This window comes from Poromitra crassiceps, assembly GCF_964638095.1.
Source record: "Poromitra crassiceps genome assembly, chromosome: 7".
Lineage (NCBI taxonomy): Eukaryota > Metazoa > Chordata > Actinopteri > Beryciformes > Melamphaidae > Poromitra > Poromitra crassiceps.
This window is the reverse complement of record NC_139628.1, coordinates 14507807-14532642: the sequence shown is the minus strand read 5'-3', so window position 1 is coordinate 14532642 and position 24836 is coordinate 14507807. Positions and strand designations below refer to the sequence as shown.

The following is a 24836-nucleotide window of genomic DNA, read 5'->3' as shown; positions in this document are numbered from 1 at the left end:
CAAATCCTTACAAGGATCCTCAACATAGAGTTCCAGTTTTCACCCAAGACTTGTCTGTTGGGGTCCCGTATTGAAAATGTGCAAAACGAGAAGCAGCAAAGATTAATCGCCCTTGCATGCCTTGCTACAAAACGATTGATTTTAATGAACTGGAAAGTGAGGAAACCCTCCTGCTTCTCGAGAGACAGATGGCTCGAGGATTTCCTCCAACTTTTAAGTATGGAGAAGGCCACCTCCATCCTCAGGGATTTGGCTCAGGATGCGGGCGAGCTCTGGGATATTATAAGATCTTTCCTAGATCTACAAGCACACAGATATTTTTTTCCTGCTGAATCTCAGAGCCCACAGCTGAACAGCCCACTCTAGATGTTCTTGATTTCCTCCGGCCTCCAGGATCTGTACCCCAATCAAATATGAGCACTGTCTCCCCCCCCCCTCCCCCCCTTTTATTTTTTATTTTTTTGATGTTGTCGTTGTTGTTACACCTGTCTTGTTGATATATATGAGTTGTTGCCAGCATTGCTAGGTAACTTGTAATTGCTAGCATGGTGTGATGTTGTTTGTCGCGTGCCGTTGCTTTAATGTCTTGTATCTCTGTAAAACCAAAAAAAAAAAAAAAAAAAAAAAAAAAGTGAGAGAGGCAAGACTGAGATGGTATGGACATGTGCGGAGGAGGGAGGTGGGGTACATCGGGAGGAGGATGCTGGAGATGGAGCTGCCAGGAAAGAGGAGGAGGGGAAGGCCCAAGAGGAGGTTCATGGACGCAGTGAAAGAGGACATGCAGGCAGTGGGCGTGACGGAGGACGATGCAGAGGACAGAAACCGATGGAAACAGATGATCCGCTGTGGCGACCCCTGACGGGAACAGCCGAAAGAAGAAGAAGAAGAAGGGCTGTCAAACTATTAATTTTATTAATCGCGATTAATCGTGCGATTAACTATAGTTAATCGCGATTAATCGCATCTTTGTATCGCATGTTTAAAATGGTGGTCTCGACCTAGTTCCAAGATGAAGACCAGACACGCTGCCTCGCACCATGCGCAATCCTAGTGACCTCACCCACCTCATGTAATCCTAGTGTGACGAGCACAAGTGTAATCCCAGCGTGACGTCCGCGTGACGCACTTGCCTATATGACGCCGATAATGTCGTCAGTGCCGAGGCTATGACGTAGCAGTATTTATAGCCATGCTCTGTGGGTCATCGTCCATCATCGCGGTACCCGAGCTGATCGCATCCCATTCTCTGAAAGCTGCGTTTCGCCATTCTCAAGCTGCCTTATTCCTTCCGATCCTGCTATCAAGCCATTCGCGTTCGCGGTACCACTCACCCCCGTTCGCTCTCTCAGCATGTGACATGGCGATATACGAATTCGGTACATAAATGGACTCGATCCGGAGCCCCTCCCTCTGATGGACCCGTGCAGGCGCTCAGTGTGAGCGGCTCTAGGAAGGGACCGCGTGAGCGAAATCCACGGACTGCCCCTGCCCGCCTCTCTCAAGAACTACCCGCTCTACCAACGACGGGGTCGACGACCACAGCACATTGAGCACACCCTCCTCTCTTTCTCTTTCAAGCCCAATAGGCATCGCCTATACTCCATCGGCATAGGCCCGATGGAGGACCAGGCACCCGTGGACGTGAAAGGACCCGCGAGGAAAGTATCAGCATCTCAGTATTAAATCGGGCGATTTGACGGCCCAGTAAAATCAGGCGTAACCATCTCTTAAATACATAACATAGTGTCATATATTTTAGCAATCCAATCTTAATTTTAAATCATGTGGCGTATAATTCAAAAACAATCATCTAACCATCCACAGCGGTCTGCACGTCGCGCGCAAAGGAAACGAGCTGGGCACAAGTAGCGATGCATTTATCATAGTGAATGAATGAACTCTTGACAATCTGCGTGAACTGGTTGTTATATCCTCGCCTATAGCGAAAGAAAGACGGCGGAGCTACCTTAAATGTCTCTTCGCATCCAAGATCTGGCACATTTTAAAGTAAAATCCGTTAACCTGGTGCATTCGAGAGCAAAACGAAGAGGCTAAATCCATGAAGAACTACACACATCTCTAACGTGTTGCGACGTTACAAATAAGTAGGCCTAAACAATTAATATTAAATGTATTTACACATCGTGCACAAATTGCACTCATGTGACAAATTTACAATAGTCAATATCCAGCCAGAATCATGGCAAATGGACGTTCAAGGTATCAGTTAGCAATAGCATCCAGTTAATCAATGCCTAATGACAGCCAGATTCCATTAAAAAAACAAAACAAAAAAAAAACGTTTCCCTTTCTCCGAGATGATGGTCCAGCCATTCAGTCAAATAAACAGAAGCCAGCTGCTCATCAAACATACTCCTCTTTAAATGGCAAACCAAGTGAGGTCACAGTAGCCTACGATTTGGATATTTAATTGTGCTGCAGGGCGACGTCCATCATCGGTATACGGCCCCTCATATACTCTCATTCCACGGCAACAATGCTGCAAGTTAAAAAATATCCGTTCATGTCAGTCATATCAATCAGGCTGAGAGACCTCCTGCGTCCCTCTATCCCCGTATCAATCACGCGTCAATGCCATAGCTCCAGCACCGGGGCCTCGGAAAAGGCATTAATCGCATTCCGGCATTAACCCCAGTCATTTAGCGAATTGAGCATCTAGTGTCCATAATGCTAGGCATGCCGGAAGGGGCGTTAGTTCATGCAGGCCTATAATTGCTAATATTTGAACGTGCGCGCGCTTCATTGGGCGAACCTTGTCTGTCTCTCCTGCTAGCAATTCAGTCCATGTATCATATTGTTCATTTCAGCTCATCAACGCTCATCATCTGATCTATGCTCACTCTTCTCCCCAAGCGGATCCTCCAGACGTGTGACCTCCCAGCGGAGCACTATTCCAGCCACTCCTTCGGGATCAGCGCGGCCACATTGACCGCCGCGCGAGGGGCGTCCTCCGCCTCCCTGCAACTACATCCGTCCGGAGCAGGCCGTGATATTGCCTGCAACTCTCCATGCACCTGCTCTCCATGCACCAACCTGCCCGGCAGCTCTTCATGCACCAGCTGCCCTGCAATTCTCTATGCACCAACCTGCCCTGCAACTCTCCATGCTCCAACCTGCCCTGCAGCTCTCCGGGGCCGCTGGTCCTCGTCAGCCTACGCGGCCTACATCCGACCGGAGCAGGCCGCCATACTGTCTGCCCAAAGATCCCTCCTCCCCTAGGCTTCAAATGGCAAGCACATGGCATTCATAAGATCCCTCCTCCCCTAGGCTTCAAATGGTAAGCACATGGCATTCATTATCTCGTTTCCTCGCAGTAGCTCGCTACTGCGCACTTCATTGGTGGTGGCCTCCCCGAACCCATAGCGCCAGCAGCGCTCCGGCAAATTAGTGCCTACGGTAGTAACGACTCGCAAATGCCGTGGTGATTGCAAATCACTAATTGAGATCCTAGCAGACTACTCGAAGTGTTTAAGGTGTCGAGCAGCCGGTAAGTGTTCGGGTTGAACAGCCTGTAAGTACGGTAGACTACTCAAAGTGTTCGGGTGGCGAACAGCCCATAGTCAAATCTCTAATTCAGACCCCAGTAGACTACTCGAAGTGTTCTAGGCGTCGAGCAGCCCGTAAGCGTTCTAGGCGTCGAGCAGCCTGTAGTCACATCACTAATTCAGACCCCAGTAGACTACTCGAAGCGTTCTGGGTGTCGAGCAGCCTGTATGTGTTCTAGCAGCCTGTAGTCACATCACTAACTCAGACCCCAGTAGACTACTCGAAGGGTTCTAGGTGTCGAGCAGCCTGCAAGTGTTCTAGGTGTCGAGCAGCCTGTAGTCACATCACTAATTCAGACCGAAGTCTTCTAGGTGTCGAGCAGCCTGTAGTCACATCACTAATTCAGACCCCAGTAGACTACTCGAAGTGTTCTAGGTGTCGAGCAGCCTGCAAGTGTTCTAGGTGTCGAGCAGCCTGTAGTCACTGCACACAGTCAGTACAGACAGTACAATAAGAAATAAATAAAATAAAATAAAACCACACAACAAACAGGTTTAAAACACATACAGGCAGCTATTCCAGTGCTTCCAGAAGTGCGACATAAATTTTGCGTCACTTCGTGCAGGCACCTGCTAGGGCCATAATAACTCCATTCTCTGACTGGCTAAGTCGACGCATAAAACTGTAAATAAACTGTCTTAGAACAGCACGGAAAGCGAGCACATTACTGCTTACAAACACGTGGCTAGCACTTGTCCATCTCGGATGCCTGAGTAAAATCCTAAATGCATCATTATATTATATACTATCCTGAGCAAAATCCTAAATGCATCATTATATTATATATTATATTATAGCGCCAGGGGGTGCTAAAGCTATAGCGCCAGCAGTAGTAATGCTCCGAAGTAAGTCAGGTGCAACAGTATTAAGGCTGCGCAGTAAGCCGGTCGAACAAGCGTTCCCCTTCCAGTGCCGCATGCGCGTAAGTCACTGGAGCCTGTCTAGGTTGTAGTGAATCCAAAACGTTAATACAGCGCGCCGCAGTAAACCGGCTCCATCCAGCGCCCGCTGTATCGCTGAGGCCAAGCCGGTCAGCGGTTTTCGTAAGTCGCCGTAGAGACTGAGCGCGCCGACGTAAGCTGCTTGGCGAACAAGTGCTTGTTCTATCCAGCGCCCGCCGTATCGCTGAGGCCAAGCCGGTCGGTGGTTTTCATAAGTCGCTAAAAGCCCGGAAGCCCGGAGTTGTCCCTAAAATCTTAAGTCACTGGAGTAATTAGAGGTGAAAAAGTGCCAGCGGTAGTAATGACTCCTATTGGGTTTAGGCAGGGGGGGTTAGGCAAAGGGGGGTTGTCTGGCTTAAATGCCAATCCAGCGCGCCGAATTATGCCGGATTGGTCGGTCACCCAGCGCCCGCTGTATCGCTGCAGCGACCACGCCCGGACGGTGATTTTCATAAGCCGCTACAGGGTTTCTCAAATCTCAATGCTGAGTCAGCGCGCCGAATTATGCCGGATTGGTCGATCACCCAGCGCCCGGTGTAGCGCTGCGGCCACGCCCGGTCGGTGATTTTCGTAAGTCGCTGTGGCGGCGCGCCGAAGCTCGCCGGATTGGTCGATCACCCAGCGCCCGCTGTATCGCTGCGGCCACGCCCGGGGGGCTTCGTAAGTCACGGCCGCAGAGCCATTTTGGGGGGGGGGTTTAGGGGGTTTATGCAAGGGCTGAAAGCCGGGGTTGTCTTTCTCAATGCTAGGGGGGTTTTAGCTAAAAGGGGGGTTTTCTTTCTTAACACTAAATCAGCGCGCCGAATTATGCGGATTGGTCGATCACCCAGCGCCCGCTGGAGCGCTGCGGCCACGCCCGGTCGGTGATTTCGTAAGCCGCTGTGGGGTTTTCCTAATGCTGAGTCAGCGCGCCGAACTATGCCGGATTGGTCGATCACCCAGCGTTCGCCGTAGCGCCGCGGCCACGCCCGGGCGGTGATTTTCGTAAGCCGCTGTGAAACGGCGGTTTCCCTTAGTCAAGTGAGCGCGCCGAAGCTCGCCGGATTGGTCGATCACCCAGTGCCTGCTGCAGCGCAGCGGCCACGCCCGGGGGGCTCCGTAAGTCGCGGCCGCCAAGCCAACCGGTCGGCGACAAGCGTCGCATTCCGCCCAGCGCCCGCTGTAGCGCTGAGGCAAGCAGACCGGTTGGCAGTTTGGGTTTTCTTTCTTTTGGGGGATTCTCTGTTCTAGTCCGAGCAGATGCCCTCTCTATGTCTTTATCAGAACATGTGTTATCATGATGTATGTATGTCTTTATCAGAACATGTGTTATCATGATGTATGTATGTCTTTATCAGAACATGTGTTATCATGATGTATGTATGTCTTTATCAGAACATGTGTTATCATGATGTATGTATGTCTTTATCAGAACATGTGTTATCATGATGTATGTATGTCTTTATCAGAACATGTGTTATCATGATGTATGTATGTCTTTATCAGAACATGTGTTATCATGATGTATGTATGTCTTTATCAGAACATGTGTTATCATGATGTATGTATGTCTTTATCAGAACATGTGTTATCATGATGTATGTATGTCTTTATCAGAACATGTGTTATCATGATGTATGTATGTCTTTATCAGAACATGTGTTATCATGATGTATGTATGTCTTTATCAGAACATGTGTTATCATGATGTATGTATGTCTTTATCACAACATGTGTTATCATGATGTATGTATGTCTTTATCAGAACATGTGTTATCATGATGTATGTATGTCTTTATCAGAACATGTGTTATCATGATGTATGTATGTCTTTATCAGAACATGTGTTATCATGATGTATGTATGTCTTTATCAGAACATGTGTTATCATGATGTATGTATGTCTGAAGAATCCCCTACGGGGGGGGATTCTCTATTCTAGTCCGAGCAGATGCCCTCTCTCACCGCAAGAAGAGAGGCATCTTAGCGCGGAGTCATTACGCCAAAGAACTAGTCGCCATGCCGCCATGCCATCAGAAGTAGTTGCCATACCGTCCCATGCCATAGATCTTATCGCTCTGCCATACTTGAATAAAGCTTGCTTGTTAAAACTCTACCCTCTGGTCTCTCATGATTGAAATGCCATTATTTTGCATTTCAAAGCATTTTTAATTAGATATTAATCATTCTTACCAGTGTGTCGTGATTGGGAATCAAATTAATGCAAATAAATGTACTTTGTGATCTTGAATTTTAGATTTGGAATGTAGACAGGAGGTAACAATGTCTACAAGATATATCTAGAACCGATACTTCCGGCGGCGGCGCTGTGGAGCAGTCGAAACCCAAAATGACACAGGCGAAGAAGGCTGTGTCTGAGCTAAAAACGTTGGCATTCCATGTGAATAATGGCTTGGTACTGTGTATTGAGAACGTGTATATCGCGTGAAGCCATTGGAGCCGACCTCCCAGTGGTTAGAGGACCCGTGCATCCGAGACTCTGAAGGAAGAATGAGTGATGAGTCTCGCGCTAGCTAGCTGGCTGCTAGCTGGCCGCTAGCTACTTTTAGGTGATCGCTTGCCTCAAACTCGATGTACTTCGGTGATATTTTAATTCCGTTTTACACAAGGTGCAAACTACGGCTCTTGACTTGTCCACTGTGCCATTTGGGGAGTTTTTTTTTAAGTAAAACGAGCCATTAAAAAGCGTATTGCTGTCATTCTCTTCCATGCCTTCCATGAGACAGGAAACCGAATGGCTTGACTACAAGTACGGGTGCGACTTACCCCGCTAGCCGGGCGCTTCTGGCTCATACGAGCGCATTAGCGCCGGGCGAACGTCACGCATTTTCCCATTTTCAGGGCTGCCAAGTTTCAGCCACAGTTAGGAGTGAGATTTGCCAGCCAGCGAAGCTGGCCGGCAAATGCGATTTGCGCACCTCGAGCAACCCGGAAGTCGTTGTTCCGGGTTGCTTCAGATCAGAGAAGAAGAAGAAGCGGTGCGCCAGATAAATGCTTTTCGGTTTTTGAAAGACAGAAAAGTGGATTTTATGCAACAATTTGGATGCAACAACTAGGTGTCATTAAAAGAAGAGGATGTTTTACATCGGATAGCGTCTTCACTTCACGTGAAGACTCAGGTAGGAGCTGGCATTTAGACCTAGACGTGAAAATGTCACAGTGTAAAATGGGAAAATGCGTGACGTTCGCCGGGCGCTAATGCGCTCGTATGAGCCAGAAGCGCCCGGCTAGCGGGGTAAGGGTGCGACGAAGGTGACAGCCCTAATATATATATATATATATATATATATATATATATATATATATATATATATATATATATATAAATAATGACATATAGGCCTAAATTAAGTAGCCTATGAATAAACAAACCTAAACATGTGTCTCTGTGTATTTTTGTGGTAATTTAATAGCAGACACAATTAGATTTTGATTTGATGCAAGTGGTATTTCAAAACCAGCTGATTAACGTGCCTTTATACTGGGGGAGTGAGTTTAACCAACCTACTCGCTAACACTCGGGACTCACGAGGAATTGTCGCTGATTCACTTCGGTTACATACTGTGTGTGTGTGTGTGTGTGTGTGGTATTGCTCTATAAGGCTTATATATAAGGCTTGCTGTATCCATTAATCGTGTAAACAATTCATCACACATAAATGTGTTACCAGTGGTCTATGTGATACGCAGGTACACAGTATACCCACTAGGAAAGCTCCAGGATTTGAGTGTACCCACTTAAAAATGCCCAATCAAAAATGTAACAATATAGTTTTGTGACAAAACTCTCACTTCGATGATTTTATTTCACAAATACCGGGTAGATAACTGCAGGGGAAGGCATCTCCTCTGGTTTTGAAATATCACATGCCTCAAATCAAAATCTAATCGTTGCTATGCTATTGAATCTCCACAAAAATACACAAGGACACATGTTTAGGTTTGTTTATTTATAGGCTACTTAATTTAGGTCTATATGTCATTATTTAGAGAGAGAGAGAGAGAGAGAGAGAGAGAGAGAGAGAGAGAGAGAGAGAGAGAGAGAGATATTTAGGTCCCCTAGGCAAGTGATTCTCAACCTTTTTCATATCAAGGACCCCTAATTTAGTCCACCTCAGGGCCCCTGACAGTTCCATGACTGTATTGTAGCTAGAGAGATCAAAGTGAAACTAAGGTCTGGACCGATGTGAACACTGAAGGAATGCGTGCCCGTCCGCATGTCCTCGAGTGCCCACCGCCCGGGTGGGGTCGGCAAAATGGCCTTTCTGTGTGGAGTTTGCATGTTCTCCCCGTGCCTCCCGGGGGTTTCCTTCATATAGGAACCCCCTTCACAAAAACATGCAACATCCTGGTTGCTTATATGGTTCCTCCTCTGATCGTTAAGGGCGCCTGTTCAGAGGGAGGGGAACTGGTTGGAATAGCGTGAACCTCCCACGTGCTATGTCCTACCGGTGAAGCTCCCTCGGGCAGGTGAAAAGAAGCGGCTGACTTGACTGCCCATGTCTCGGAGGATGCATGGAATCAGTCTCGGCTCTCCCCAGATCGGCAGAGGATGGAGTAGCAACCAGGATTGAGTAATCAAAATGAGCACTAAACGGGGGATAAAATGGGATAAAAAATCGGGAAAAAAAACATTGAAAAAAAAAAAAAAAAAAAGTGAAACTAAGGCAAGAGCCTCAGCAAAAGTTGGTAAAAACAGGAAGCATGCCCAGACGCTGATTCAGCTGAAGAAATCACCCAGAATGATTCAGCATTTGACCTATTGGTTAGAGATCTCACAGAGGTAGACAGCCGCTGGACGAGTGCTTCTCGCCATCAGCTTGTTATCCGGTCAGAAACCTATGCTGCTACATGCTACAATTGATGTAGATAGGCTAACATGGCTTAACCTGTTAAATTACAGCTGATCCGGGATTCTGTACTGAATTGCCGAGCAACAGTAACTTGTACCACCCCCCGCAATTCCACCCCCCCCCCGAAACAAATGTCACTCCAAGCTGAAACCCACATACAATAAACTAGACTACACCACTGTGTGTTACATATCATCTGTAGATCTTCCACACCTGAAACAAATGATTTGCATATACAGCAGAACATATACAGTAGATTTTTATTTTATTGCAACAGTGCAGTAATACGATTTTAATTTCGTCAATTGCTGTGCAAATCTACTGTACAGTAAAACTGTGTACTTTCAACAAAGTAGTAGCCTGATATAATAAAATACAATAAAATAAGAAAATAGATTCACATTCTGCAATCAAATTAAACAAAGATGACTTGAGGACATGAGGACATGAGGACATGAAACATTTGATCATGTCTCATGTACTCATATGATAACATTTCACCTTTTCGCCAAGTAGCTCGCTGCTAGATGTCACTAGGTAGGGTTAGGGTTACAATAAACCAGGGTTAGGGTTAGGGTTACAATAAACTAGACTACACTAGATGTCTGCTAGATGATGTCACTAGGTTGACTGCACAGTACAGTACAGTAGCCTACAGTAGAGATAACAGGCTAGTTATGTTGGTAGAAAGGATTTTGAATTCTAACAGCTCACAGTTATCTACAAATGATGCAACACATTTATGTGTGATGAATTGTTTACACTTTAGATCAGGGGATACAGAAAGCTTTATAAGTGACTTGTAAATGATTTACACATCATTTATTACAGTTGAGGAAGACTTTGTATAGTTTGTGCTGCAGTGCTTCTAAGTGCTGACTGCTTCTGTCGGCCTGGGGAGGAGCTTCACTAACAGGTCATAGCTGGTACTTATGGTACAGAAACACTGATCATAATTGTTTTGAGGCTTTTAACAGGCTATACCTTACAAGTAATGATACAAATTATATACAGATCATATAGTAATGATTTGTTCATCATTTGTTCATGATTAACAAATGTGTAAAGTGATGAACTAGATAATGATAGACAGAACAGATAGATAAAATATAACAACTGAATGACTTACAAGTGATCCATAATATATTGATGAATCACTTATTAATAATTTACTAATGATTTATGTATGATCATTTCATGATTTACTAAAAGTTTATAGATGAGTTACAACACATTTATGATATGTTTACATAACACATATTAATAATCAACAAATGTATATTAATGTTTTGTAAATGATTAGTTCATAATTAGTTCATCATTAACTAATAGCTTATAAATTACTTACTACTGAACGTTATTATAAAGTGTTACCCAGGCAGAAATGTTGCTTCTACTTCTGTCTGACATGAAGAGAAAAACACTATTAGTTCCTCAAATAAAAACCTAACTTTAATTTCAACTTTTTCGCCATATGCTGTATATGATGCTTAAAAGAAAGGTGGTCATCAATTAAAAAAACTAGATATTTGTAGGTGGACACTGCCTCAATTTGTTGACCTTGAATAGTAGCAATACTCAGATTTGACTCTATCTTCTTAGAGTTAGAAAATACCATTACTTTGGTTTTTTCAGCATTCAAGACCAGCTTCAAATGAAAAAGCTGAGCTTGCCCAGCATTAAAAGCATTTTGCAGATACTCAAAAGCCTTCTTGACGCTTGCTGCACAACAATAAATAACCGTATCATCTGCATAAAAATGGAGAGATGAGTTTTGCTGGGGAATGCTGTCCATTACAATCAGTCAATCAAAACCAATCAGATCGCAATGGCTGTTTGCGCGAGGCATGCAATATGCTGTAATTCTCTCCATGCGTAATAGAGTGTACTCACTCGTGCGAGGACAGAGAGAGCTTATTGACAGATTGTCTGTGGTGCCAACGACCCTCCGCGTTATGAAGGTAAATAGCCTATGTCCATTGTCCAACAAGTTTTCTCAATTCATTTCCCTCTTTGTGATGTGATGAAAGTTTATCAGTGAGTTATAGTTGATTGCCTCACTGGATTAGTAATACCCAATTTTAGCAGCATAAACAGGAATTATACTTTCCAGTGCGCTGCGCTGCACGGAGATTATGGGTGTGCTCCCAGCGCAGCGAGGTATTTGCGCGTATAAGAGGTATTTTTCAAAGCTCTTAGCGCAAAGTAATTGCGCGCTGCTGACGAATAGGGGTAATGCCATCTCTCCCCACATTTTAGCGCTGAAACGCCTGCTTTGGCATGTGGCAGCCAATGCCCAGTACAATTATCACAGGCATGAGCTTGTGTCCACTCCCAATTTGCATTGCGCACAGCATTAAACGAGCGCAAACGCTAAATTAGCGCTTTTGGGAAGATAGAGCCCCAGGTTAGCAACTAGTTTTACAGAAAACTTTGTAAAAGTTTTGCAGAAAAGGTCTTCCTGGAAAAGCAGCATCCCTGGTAACCATAAAGACTATGAGACCCCTAGAGTTAGTATGTATGGATGTAGATTGAGCATGATAGTAGCAACACAAAGGATATCCTATTAACTGACATTAAGTTTGAAGAACTAAGAATGTTAGATCCATATTCTCACTAGTAAACAGGGATCCACAGGGATCTATCCTGGGCCCCTTGCTCTTTGGCATCTACTTACTCCCTCTTTGTGACATTTTCCATAGATTTGGTATTAACTTTCATTGTTATGCCGACAATACTCAAATTTATATACCAATAGACTCAGCCCTCAGTCTTAATCCGTTTCACTCCTGTAAGACTGAGAATATTACTATTTAAATCTTTGCATAACGTTAGGTGGCGCTGTTGGAAGCCTTGCATCGGAGAACCAATCATGAGTGTTGTGGGCGGGCCTGCTTTCTGGGGGCAGTGATGCTCATGCAGAACGGGTGTCTCCCAAAACGTCGCTGCGTTTGCGGAGAAACATATTAATCACTTAGAAACAAACATAACCTGTTAATAGGGCGTGTTTCATCCGGCCCCGGCGGCTAGAGGTCTTTTCCCCCGCGATAAGCCAGACTCCCGAGGCTAACGTTACAGAGCCTGCTGATGACTCACAGTAGCAAGCGGACCACTTCCGGGTAGGAAGAATTATTGTAAAATAAACAACAGGTATAAACTCTCTTTGCAGCACATCTGTGTCTTGCTCTATATTGGAACTATGATAAATGGCATTGCCACTACCAAATAAAATTCTAATAATAAATGTAGGTGTGTCTGCTGCTGGCCGTTCTCGCCGGGCTCTGACAGACAGTTTCTGACAGTGAAATTCCCAGACGTTTGGTGGCGCTCAAATTGTAAATCTTGAATCCTGTTTAGCTGCTGTTACAGATTGGATGTCTCACAATTTTCTACGACTGAATGCCAATAAAACTCAACTACTAGTCATCGGTCCAAAAACCCAAATACCACTCCTTTCTGACTTTTGTCTAAATATTGACAGCTGCATAATTACTCCTAGGTCACCAGTGAAAAACCTTGGTGTGACCTTTGACTCTTCTTTTTCATTTGACACTCATATTAAGGTAATCACTAAAGCCGCTTTCAGACATGCCTTGGAACTTGGGAATTATCTAGAGGGCATCCGGGTGGCGGTGTATGTATGAACACATTTTGGTGAGCTATGCGCGCTCCCGCGACCCTCCTACTATCCGGACATAAGACAACCTCAAGCCCTAGTATCAGGGGCAGATTGTTCCCCCTCCCCTCCAGAGCTCCGTCAAATAGCCAGCTCAGTGAGTGGCAGACAGCGTGACAGATTATTATTAAATAAATAGTCGATGTGAATGAGCAAGTGCACAAACATCATGCAGTTTCAGTTTTTCCCAAATGAAGCTGGAGCTGCTGCATGTGTCAGCCAACAGGCTACGTGTTGCTTGATTGAAACGCTGGGTTTGATCTATTTCTGCAAAGCTTCACGCAGCACACCACCTTCGAACTAGAGCATTTTTGGACGCGAAGGTCATCCTGCTTCCCAGTATTGGATATCCCTAGGTAGATATCTGGATCTGGTTGCGCTCATGCCTTTGATTTCACGTTTATTATACACAGCGTTTGTGAACGATACGTGCAGAAGAACCGCAAAATGTCAACACCAAATCCAAGCAGTGTCAAGTCAGTCAGTATAAAACGGAAACTTCCGGGTACAACCTTCGCAACAATGGCAATTAAATAAAGTAAATGCATGTGTAATGTTTTTGTGTGTGTAATCCGAAAGATACAGAACAGAGATAAGCTGGAAGAATATCTGCTGCCTTCTAAAAGTCAATTTTAACCCGTATGTTGACTGTTCTGTTTTTTTGTTTACCAAGTAATAAATAATTGCTTTTATTTTTGAAGGTAAAAACGTCTAGCTTCCTGTATTCTGTATATTTCTAGTAGGATTGATGCATTTTAGGACTGAACTCTCACCACATCAGACTTGAGGAAATCGATGCATCTGGGCTGAGTTGTAGGGTTGTTTCATTAATTAGCGTTATGCGCAAACAATTATATGCAAACGATTATATGCACGAACATTAGTGAGCAATTATCGCCCATTATGTAGGCTATTTTTAGCAACTTGTTATCAGAGTATGTCGTGCTAGTTTGTTGAATGTGATTCACCATTAAGGCTGTAGCAGACGGCTGTCTTGCATGCATTAAGTGCAGCTGTGTGCTCAGTTTTACAACGCCCCATTGTCTCGTCATGGCCCGAATCCCCCCCCCACCTCTGCCCCCTCTCTACTCTACACCTGGAGGTGCTCCACAAGTATGAAAGCAACATGCCTCATGTCTGAAAGGGTACACTTCACGTATCATCCGGCTTAGGCGCAGGGGAAGGCTCCGGAGTTCATGTGGGCGGCTTTAGCTCAGGAGGTAGAGCGGGTCAGCCAATGACGCAAGGGTTGGAGGTTCGATCCCCGCTCCCTCCCAGCTGTTAATCGTTGTGTCCCTGGGCAAGACACTTAACCCTCCTTGCCTGGTATGATTGGTATGAATGTAAGACATGAATGGTATGATTGGTATGATTGGTATGAATGTAGACATGAATGATGATGGTGGTTTGGAGGGCCCGTTGAGCGCCAATGTGTGGCTGCCACGCTTCTGAACCACTGGCACGAATGGTGTGAACGAATAATGATTCTGTGTAAGCGCTTTGAGCCTTGGAAAGGCGCTATATAAATCCAATCGTTATTATGTCTGAAAGTGGCTTAAGACAGCATTTTTTCATCTCCGTAATATCTCAAGGATCCGTCCGTTTCTAAGTGCTTTGGATGCAGAAACCTTGGTACATGCCTTTGTTTAATCTAGACTGGACTACTGCAATGTCCTATTCTCTGGCCTACCACATTGCAGTACTAAAGAATTACAACTTGTACAAAATGCAGCTGCTAGAATACTATCTAGAACTCGGAAGTTTGATCATATAACACTGATCTTAATCAGTCTCCATTGGCTCCCCATTCAGGCCAGATTGGACTTTAAGGTGCTTCTACTAACTTACAGTGGGGAATCATCTGGGCCTTCTCGGTATTCAGTGAAGGCCCAAGAAGAAATTGAAAAGAAAATAATTTCCCCCCTAATCAATTATTTGTATTTTTATTTATTTGTTTTTATTCACTCAAATAACAGTAATAATGTCCCTAAATTGTTATGATCTTGGACTCACTTTGTTTCAGCAAATATGGGGTTAAATATTTGGACCAGCCTCCACCAGCAAATGGTATTTGATTGACAGCAAGAGAGCAACCATTTGCGAAGACCTGGCTCTGGTCATGACATGGGGACGACAATTTTGACGACAGGTGTTTTAACCAATCAGAATTCCATTGAGTTGTGGGGTTAGCCAATCACAATTAGCTGAGTTGTGGGTGGGATATTTCCAAGCATTCGCGAATACAAACCAACCAGGAGACGAGACGAAGGACAAGGAGGGAGGAGTTTATGATATTGTGGTTGTGATGAGGAAATGGACGCGCAGCGGTAGTTTTCAAAGGATTTAATCTGGAGCTGTCAAACTATATTTTCACTATTTCCAGGCTAGCTTGGAGGGCTTGCTTGTTGCTTTTCGGACATGGGTTTTGTCATCAAGTGAACGTCATTGGTAAAAATAAATGTATTGCTGGTGGTGCTGGGGCAGCTGATGTCGGTGGGCAGGGGGAGATTTGGACCCATCCGCGGGTTTAAGAGTTCTTGTGCGAGTTCTTGAGTCTTTCTGTGTATTGAGCTAATTGTTAAAACTAATTGTTGTCTGGTTGTGTTACTGACAGACTGTAACGATACAGCGACCTAAAGAACCTGGCTGTGGAAGACAACTCATAATAGCCCGCCCTCACCAATGCTTAAATGCACAGACCTATAGGATAATTTTTGCAATTTGTAATTAATTTGTAATTGTTTTCTCTCCCATAAGTGCAATAACAGAAAAGAGCGCAATATTATCCAAATCATTACATAGATCTTACCTGCAATTCCTTATGTGCCTATTGATATGGAATGGACATCTGGCCTGGTTTCAATGAAGAGTCAGTCTGTTGTCAGATCACCTACAGCTTTTAAGATACAGGAAATGTGGGGGAGGGGGAGTGAACAGGGGGGTGGCAGTGAGTTGGAGTGGTACACTGGTAACAATTATCTGATCACAAGTTGTGACCAGAGGGGTAAGGGGTCCCTTAAAATACGGCACGAATCGTATTTGTTAACAAAAAGACGTGTCCTGTATTGAACTGATATGGGATGCAATTTGTCCTGTATTGGAGAAACACTGCAGTGCAAACAGTGAAAGGCTATTTGTATAATAGTTGGACTCGAACCTTTATAGGCCACACACATCTCCTAAAAAACAGCTGTCAGCAGTTAAAAGCGACGGTAAACATACAAGTCTTTAGTCTATTTTTAAAAGTAAGTAAAGTTGGGGCAGATCTGAGGTCTTCAGGCAGTTTGTTCCAGCTAGCAGAAGCATAGTGGGTAAATGCGGCCTTCCTGATTGTGACCAAGTTTTTAAATTGTCTGCTTACGCTGATGATGTTGTCATACTGGTTAAAAATCAAAATGATATTAACGTCCTTGTTGAAACTGTTAATGCTTTTGGTGCAATATCCTCTGCTAGGGTTAATTGGGGGAAAAGTGAAGGCCTAGCAATTGGTGATAACATGCCCAGGAAGGTTAATTTGCCTGGAGGATTAATTTGGAACAAGGGTGGTTTTAAATATCTTGGTGTTTATCTTGGTAACGATTATTTTTTGTGCAAAAATTGGGAGAATGTTCTGCAGAAGGTTGAAGGACGTCTCAAGAAATGGAAATGGATTCTGCCAAATATGTCTTTCAGAGGCCGCATACTTATGCAACAACTTGGTGTCTTCCATGTTATGGCATCGACTAGCATGTGTGGACCCCCCAGCATGTCTGTTGGCTAAGATACAGGCAGTGTTGGTGGATTTCTTCTGGGACCGTCTGCACTGGGTCCCGCAAAGTGTGCTGTTCCTGCCAAAAGAGGAGGGAGGACAGGGGCTCGTTCACCTGCCCAGCAGGGGTGCTGCTTTCCGACTCCAGTTCATCCAGAGGCTCCTCGTCGGCAGTGGCGTGCCTATCCAAGTTGTTGCCCTAGGCAAGATTTTTGCTGGTGCCCCCCCCCCCCCCCCCCCTCCAAAGAAAATATAATAAAAATGATATCGCAGCTAATTCCACCACTGCAGTGCAGGCTCAGAATCGGCCTTCCCCAGTGGCGCTGGAAGTACTTTTAGGTAGGGAGGTGCTGTAAGGAAGGGATTCTCGCATTAGAAAATTTGACGTTTTTTGGACTTTCATCCATATTTAGAAGAATATTTCATTAACACATTGAGTGCCAGCCATTTTTTCATCCTGTAGGTAAGTTGTGCCAGGTTTTTTTTTGAGGATTCGGGCTCATTTTACAAGAGCCGAGGATTATTTTCTGTTAAGAATTCATGAACACCAATCATCTAAAAATAACTAATAGAATGTGTGCTTTCTCTGTCTAAAAGAGTTAGTTTGCAGAGTTAGTAGTTATGTAGATATTAGCCGTTGAGTACAGCATGGTTTCAGCGTCTGGAAATTTATTCAGAGATAAATGGCTTTTTGTGAATTCGATAGAACAGTCACTTTAACCATTCATTTTTGGCATCAGTAAGACCGTCAGACATTCTAAACAATAGTTTTGAACAGTAATTTCCTCCATAACAACAGGAAACACCCCTCTCATTCAAACTCCTCCCTCCGTGTGTCTTCTCCTCCTTCCTCCTGGCTCTACAGCGGGCGTGTCAGAAGCGCGTTGCTGCTGCCTGCCTGCCTGCCTGCGTGCCTGCCTGCCTGCTTGCTTGCCTGCGTGCGGACGCTCCTTGTGCGAGTCAAGATGGGCCGGGGAATGCGTGGGCGATGGGCAGATGTTGATTCTGGCCTTTCTGAGGTGTTTCAAAGTGTGTTTCACCTATAATGTATTTTGCAAATCGCTCTCCGCTCTCTGTGTGCTGCTGCCGGTGCGCGGCCGCTCTCGGGCAAGACAAGTCTGGAATGGATTACTGTAAAATCGCCTCGCCATTTCCTTGAATGGCGTGGGCGATGGGCAGATGTTGATTCTGGCCTTTCTGAGGTGTTTCAAAGTGTGTTTCACCTATAATGTATTTTGCAAATCGCTCTCCGCTCTCTGTGTGCTGCTGCCGGTGCGCGGCCGCTCTCGGGCAAGACAAGTCTGGAATGGATTACTGTAAAATCGCCTCGCCATTTCCTTGAATGGCTATTGCTCCCGCGGCAGTTTTTTCTTTGATTTCGCTCGCCTGGGGGAGCACTGTCAACACTTAGTGGGTCGGTAAAATAGATTATACACATTCTCTTGCTCCAATAGTGATCTCGAAGATGTAAAAGTTGTTGATTGATGTCCCACCGTCAAAAAAAAAAAATCTTTATGTAAGACGAGTTAACTCGTCCTTGGCACTCAAGCGCTGGATTATGTAAGACGAGTTAAACCGTCTATGGCACTTAATGTGTTAACATTAGGATTATACTGTTGTGATGTCATTATTCAGTATCTTCTCCTTTTCTCACTCACTTTCATGTAAGCACCTGCTCTCCCTTTAGTCGTTTTACACTACAACAGACAGCAACAGAGGCATAAACACTGAACTTATTATTATTATTATGGAAAACCAGCTTATGATGAAAATCAAACACTTTTGAAGAGAGAGCGTATGAAATAAGATTAGAGCTGGGAAGCACAAACTGTTTTTTTAATGCATTTTGTTGGTGGTATAAACACAAGACAGCCAAATCCAACAATTTCGAAAATCCCATTTCTTGCCACCAGGGGGTGCTGCAGCACCCTCAGCACCCACCTTCCAGCTCCCTTGGGCCTTCCCCCACTCTGGGAAAAAGATCCAAGCAGGAAGACGGGGGCGCGGCCGCGCAGGGGGTGGGGTGGTATGGATTAGGGACCATGGTGAAAGTGCTGCAGCCCAGGCAGCCAGAAAGCCAGAATTAGAAAAATGATTTCACTATTATTTAAAGACTTAAGACATTGTTGTGCTTATTTTTTGTCTACTATTGTAAAATAATAGTAGGTCTATAATCATGAAAAAGTATTTGTAAAAAAAAAAAAAAAAAAAACTCTCTTGCGCCCCTAACGGCTCAAGCGCCCCTAGCATTTGCCTAGTTCGCCTAATGGACGGCACGCCACTGCTCGTCGGGCCTGTAGACCTCGTCTGGAGACCCATAGCCCAAGCTATACTGAGCCGAGGTGGGAAATTGGGTCTCGCTGAACCTTTGTTTCTGATGGATCTGAGTGCTTACAAACTGTGCAATCTTCCTAAGTTTTATTATGTATTGTTCACTGTATGGGAGATGTTCCACAAACAGAGACCGACAAACTGTGTTCCCCTGTCTTGGCTTTTGAAAGAACCAGTTGTGCACGGCACCCGTTTTAACGTAGAGCGTGCGGCGGGAACCTCTGTGCAGCGGTGTTTTTGCTCAGTGGGAGTCGTCACATTGAGACACGTGGTCGAACTATGTGGACAATGCTACAGATCTGGCATCTCGGCTGGGTGTCAGATCTGTCCGGGTTATAGACCATCTGCTCAATATCTGGAAGGGTGAGCTGACACAGGCTGAGTTCTCCTTGTTAAATGAATACTGTGATGGACACTGTCAGCCAAATGCGGATGATCCTTTCCCTGTACTAACACTTTTTCCAGATTTTAAGTACTGTACTGGTCGGCTGTTGGAGTCCAATGAGGTTCCAGCAGAGTCTGGGGGGATTCCAGTAGAAACCACTGAAGTTACTATAAACACATTGGATGGTATAGGAGGTAAAACTATGTACAAATTGTTGGTGAAGGTTTTAAATAAGAACAAATTAAATGGCCGGGATGACACTCCTTGGAGAACTCATCTCGGGCTTGAAAATAAGGTCAAACCTGTGTGGAGAGCACTATATAAACCACCGTTAACAAAAAGGGCTGGTGATTTGCAATGGAGAATTCTGCATGGTATTGTGGCTGTCAATGCTTTTGTTTCTGTTATTAACCCCACTGTAAGTGATAATTGTCCTTTCTGCTCACAAAGAGAAACAGTTTATCATTGTTTTTCAGACTGTGGTAGACTGAGTCCTCTGTTTCAGATGCTAAAGCAGATGTTCAGGAGTTTTGGGGATTTTTTTTCTAAACAGATGTTCATCCTAGGATACAGATACAGTCAAAACAAAAGAGTGAAGTGTCAATTGTTTAACTTCATTTTGGGTCAAGCAAAGATGGCTATCTATTTTAGCAGAAGGAATAAAGTAGAGGGTTCTTTGGACTTTCATGTAAAAACAATTTTTGTCAGAATGGTCAAAGCCAGGTTGAAAGTGGATTACAATTTCTACAGTATTACAAATAATCTGGAAGAATTTATGAATATATGGTGTCTTGATGATGTTTTATGCTCAGTTATGGAAGATGGGCTGACGTTTGGTCTGTTTTTGAGCTGATTTATGTCTGTACTGTTTGTTACCGTATATGCTTCTTGAAAATGGCGTCATAGAAATTAATTGATTGTTTGAGCAATAAAGATGTTTTGAAATTCTCTCTCTCTCTCTCTTTACCCCACACCTTTATCATGTCTCTCTCTCTCTCTCTCTCTTTACCCCACACCTTTATCATGTCTCTCTCTCTCTCTCTCTCTCCCCACACCTTTATCATCTCTCTCTCTCTCTCTCTCTCTCTCTCTCTCTCTCTCTCTCTCTCTCTCTCTCTCTCTCTCTCTCTCTCTCTCTCTCTCTCTCTCTCTCTCTCTCTCTCTCTCTCTGTTAGATCTTTAGATAGTTTTCAGGTGACATAAGCCTCCGTTAGGAAACCTTATAACATGGCTTTGTTGGTTAGCTTGATTGTCGCAGCAGCTCTGTGAGCAGATACATCTTAAAGTGCGCTGATGATTCTGTCATCGTCTCCTTCTGGAAGGAGACAAGCAGGATCACATGGCTGCTAGTAGACCACTTTGTTACTCTTTCCTCCATTTCAATGTGTCAAAAACCTACTGTAGCGCCTCCTCTGGTCGGTCGGGGTGCGCCTGTTTAGTGGGCAGGGAGAATGAGGGGGGGGGGTAGCTTGATCCTCCCATGCGCAACGTCCTGCCGGTGAAACTTCTCGCTGTCAGGTGAAAAGAAGCGGCTGGCGACTGCACATGTATCAGAGGAAGCATGTGCTAGTCTACAACTCTCCCCAGATCGGCAGAGGGGTTGGAGCAATGACTGGGACAGCAGGGGGAATGGACCTTATCAGCTGTGTCATTTCGGGTTCAACTGCTCCACAGCGCCAGATGTATTGGTTCGGTGCTCAGTGGTGCGAGGGTGTACTGCAGTTTACAATTTAGACCATCGGCTGCGCTTCCTTGAATATCGTGGATATAAAACTCGATCCAAGGCCGGGCCAGACTCCTGTCTGCATGGAGCTCTCCTTTCCATCAGTGCCCTACAGGTGTCACTGTTGTTCAAGCATTTTAAGAATATAATGAATGAAAAAAGGAGCGTCCGCACATCACAAAAAACACATTTGATTGATATCTTATTAAAAAAAATATTATTATATAAAATCCCCAATCTCTTCTAAAAAATGGAGGAGGATCATCCTCCTCTCCCTCACTAGAATAACCTCCTGTGAACACACACATATATATATAGAGTGGCATGCCGAAAGACAGAGTCTGTGCCAGTGGGTCTGTCTGTCGTGCCCTCAGGGGTACGCTACAATAACATTACCCCCTTGGGCATTGCAGGCCCTATTCTCCCACAGGGCTTAGGCGCAAAAACGCATTAAATGCAAAAAAACATGCCTTGCGCCTGCCTCGGGAAGATAGCAACATGGTTTTAGGCCCCGAAATGCGCTTTACGCCAAAGAGGCGTGGCGCAGTGCCAGAATAGGCCACAATGGGCATTTCGGCCTTAAATACCGGCCTAACGATATCTTCCGCCCTGGCGTTAATTTAGCGCAGCGCTTTTCAAAACCAGGCCTATTAAGTGCGCCGGTTGCGCGGAGCTCTCCTCTACCATCTCACTCTCTGTCCCCCCTCTCTCTCTCTTACTCCCTCGCGCATCAGACAGCAGACAGGCACAAAGCCACACATGTGAAATCTCCCAGCATGCATTGGGCTAATACATTTCGAGAATAAATAGCAACCAAATCAGCCTAAATTGCCTAAAGTGGTAGATAGAAATAATGTTTCTGTTCACACAACATGCAATTCCCGAACATTTCAATATTGGCCAAAATAAAACATAGAAATCCAAACACAACCCTATGTGAAACATATATGGTGGTATATATATCCCTTGCAGATATAACGTGATTTAGGTGAGAGACAGCCGTAACATGGTTCTACTGTGATGTCCTGTGATGTCCGCTCCGCTCCAATAAGATTAGGCTTACTTCACATTTACTTTTACAATAAAAACACATTTATGCAATGACTTTACATAATGTAGGCTATATTTATGTGCATCATCCTACCTTTGCAGCAGGGGAGAAGAAAAGGTAGCAAAACCATATAATTCTGGACCAAATTTCACCAATCTAATCTCATCATGACATAGGGATAGGCTATATTTTTCTAGCCGATGCGTTTAGAACATTCTTTTCACTTTGATCTTGCTATAGTGTAGCGTATTTACATGCTTGCAGTATTTAAACTGCAGTCAGATTGGTTTGAGAAGCATAATAATATGGAATAAAATATATGAGACAGACGGGGATGAAAGGGAGGGGGGGGGATCAGAGCGCTTGGCTTTCTGACCGGACTGGATCGCTCCATGGAATTGGAGCTTAAAAGGCAAGCTTGTGATTCGTATACTGCACTTCTCCAATGAGCAGACTGTGCATAATTTTACGCTTAAAAGGCGTGGTTGTAATGCTTAAGGCCACCTGTAGCGCTGACACCAAAATATTGAGTAGGCTGGTCCACGCCCACTAATCTGCGCTGCGCTGGGCGCAGTTTATAGGCCGATGCAACGATAGAGCCCTTCATTTCCTTGGTAATTTATCTCAGCTAATCTATGATTGGTTGAACACAGGGAACAGTGAAGCCTAAACCGCCCTCACCAATCAATCAATTAATTTATTCAACCAAATTGGTTGTTGATTGGATAGATCGGTAAGATTGACATTGTATTGTCCAATGATGAATGAGTCTGGCACAGACTCTCAACGCTGAATCCAGCTCCACTATAGGAAGTGATGACATCAAAATTCCACTTTGCTGTGATGACCTGACAGTAATAGATAGATTTACACGACAGCAGCAGTATATTTTCCCCTTCTTCTTTTTATTTGCATTTTATCAAGCAGTAAGTTAGCTCACTAGCCAGACAGTCGTTGCATTGTATTACGCGAGCGAACACGAGTTTAGAGCGGACGGCCGCGGTACGGAGCGGTGACTGAAATCTCTGCAAACACTGGGATACTGCAACGTCTCGGCTGCACACGGTTACAGACGGCATGGATGTGCAAGTCAGTAAATTAAGTTCAAGTCATCCGGGCCTTCTTGTAAATTCGGCGTGTAAATGGTCCACCAAGCAGCGCTATTTTTTTTGTATTAATATGTTTCATGCTGCATAGCCTGTTATTTTGCAAATAAAAACGGCGACCTTAAACTCCCACATTTTTTAACTGAATTTGGCCGGTACATCCATGGCTGACAGCGAGCTCATTTTTAAAGCTAGAGTGATGATCTTTATACCATATGAAAGTAGAAGAAATAAGGAATCGATTGAGACAAAGCATGTCAACCTAGCATGTTGGGAAGGGGGGGTAAATAACGCTTCAAAGTTGATGAATTTGTCGTAACTTTCCCCTCCATGCAATTGAATGTAACTAAACGAGTAGTTTAGTAAACTAAACGAGAGTTGGTATTACGTTGATGACATAGCTGATAGTCACTCCCCCTGTCTATATATAACAGCTACTGTCACCAGTACAGTAGTGGTGTGGTTTTGATGTATTTATTCATCAAACCTTTTACTGACAAACTAACTGTAAATAGCTTACTTTATTTTGAGGTGCATTGCATTTCTCAGCCAGAAATTATTCCCAGATCAACTCTGTTTCTCCTGGGCCTAAAATGCACCAGATGACAGCTGTTTAATCCATCATATTTGTTTAAATAATGCAGATGGTTTAATCAATCTGCATTGAAAATGTGCAAAAATTCACCAGCTTCTCACAACAGTTGTAGCCTATAAGCCAGTGGTTTTCAAAGTGGGGTCCCCAGCAAAAAGGGGGGATAATATATTTTCACTATAATTCCATCCATAAGTAACACAATCTAAGCTAGTGTAGAAGTGAGTAACTAAGCTAATACTAACCATAACAGCACAAATAATTCACAAAAATCTCAAAATAAATATACAGTATTTACTCTGACAAATGAAATAATGAGAAAAGGAACAATTATTGATGGTTAACACTGAATAATGACATCACAACAGTCTAATCCTAATGCTAAATTAAAATGAGATATTCCTCTAAATCTGTCTTAACACGTTGAGTGCCAATGACGAGATATCTCGGCTTACAGAATCCAACCGTTGAGTGCCAAAGACGAGATATCTCGTCATAAAAAAAAAAAAAAAAATTGACGGTGGGACGTCGATTAAGCCCTTTTACGTCTCCTGTACAAGTATTGGAGGTGTTGAATGTGTATCGTCTATTTTGCCGACCCACTGGGTGGCGATGCTGCTCTCCGGGCGAGGGAGGGCAGAGAGAAAGCAGCCGCGGGATGAGGAAATGGCTCGGGGAAATGGCTTGGCGAGGGCGCTTTCGGTTTTGCGCTGGGAGCTGGCGGTGTTGGATTGCAGATTTGCATGGTGGATTGCGGGTGCAGCACACTTTGAGGCACGGGAGCATAAATGGGACCAGAGTTGCGGAAGCTTCATCAAAGCTCTCGGCCAAAGGCCCGGGAAACGAGCGAGCCCATCAAGACT

General features: G+C 44.4%; 1 protein-coding gene across 5 annotated transcripts in view; it reads right to left on the bottom strand.

Annotated features, from left to right (window-relative positions):
• LOC310780208 (protein NLRC3-like) overlaps positions 1-24836 on the bottom strand; it is a 200205-nt gene that overhangs the window by 148865 nt on the left and 26504 nt on the right. For all 5 annotated transcript variants that reach the window (XR_014552917.1, XM_083640785.1, XM_083640787.1 and 2 more), the window contains one exon: positions 15847-15933. The gene's annotated coding sequence lies outside the window, so the exon portion shown is untranslated. The remainder of the gene's footprint in view (positions 1-15846; positions 15934-24836) is intronic.